A 1,039-nucleotide genomic window follows, 5' to 3' on the forward strand; every position below is an offset into this window, starting at 1 on the left:
GAATAGAATAGAATAGAATAGAATAGAATAGAATAGAATAGAATAGAATAGAATAGAATAGAATAGAATAGAATAGAATAGAATAGAATGGGATGGGATAGGATAGGATAGGATAGGATAGGATAGGATAGGATAGGATAGGATAGGATAGGATAGGATAGGATAGGGTAGGGTAGGGTAGGGTAGGGTAGGGTAGGGTAGAGTAGAGTAGAGTAGAGTAGAGTAGAGTAGAGTAGAGTAGAGTAGAGTAGAGTAGAGTAGGGTAGGGTAGGGTAGGGTAGGGTAGGGTAGGGTAGGGTAGAGTAGAGTAGCATAGCGTAGAGTAGGGTAAGGTAGAATAGAATAGAATAGAATAGAATAGAATAGAATAGAATAGAATAGAATAGAATAGAATAGAATAGAATAGAATAGAATAGAATAGAATAGAATAGAATAGAATAGAATAGAATAGAATAGAATAGAATAGAATAGAATAGAATAGAATAGAATAGAATAACAGAGTTGAAAGGGACCTTGGAGGTCATCTAGTCCAACTCCTTGCTCCAACAGGAAATCCTATACCATTTCAGACAAAGGGCTGTCCAATCTCTTCTTAAAAATTTCCAGTGTTGGAGCATTTACGACTTCTGGAGGCAGGTTGTTCTGTCAGGAAATTTCTAGATTGCTTCTCTCCTTGGTTAGTTTCCATCCGTTGCTTCTCATCCTGACCTGAATGGATGGAAACTAACCAAGGAGAGAAGCAATCTAGAAATTTCCCGACATATTGGAAGACTGCTATCCTGTCACCCCCTCGTCCTTCTTTTCATTAAACTAGACATACCCAATTCCAGCAACCGTTCTTTATACCTTTTAGCCTCCAGTCCGCTAATCAGGAAAATAAAGATGGCCAGGCCAAAGGTAATGGATTATCTCCAAAACCCAAAAGAATAAGACTGGCAGCTACGTGCAAATTGAAATCACTATGATTTCCAAGGTCAACTTACAGTTCTTTGCCGAGCTGATACGAAGGAATGGTTTTCGAAAGCATCTGATTTATACT

This window comes from Vipera berus (genome assembly GCF_964194415.1).
Source record: "Vipera berus genome assembly, chromosome: 5".
Taxonomy (NCBI): Eukaryota; Metazoa; Chordata; class Lepidosauria; order Squamata; family Viperidae; genus Vipera; species Vipera berus.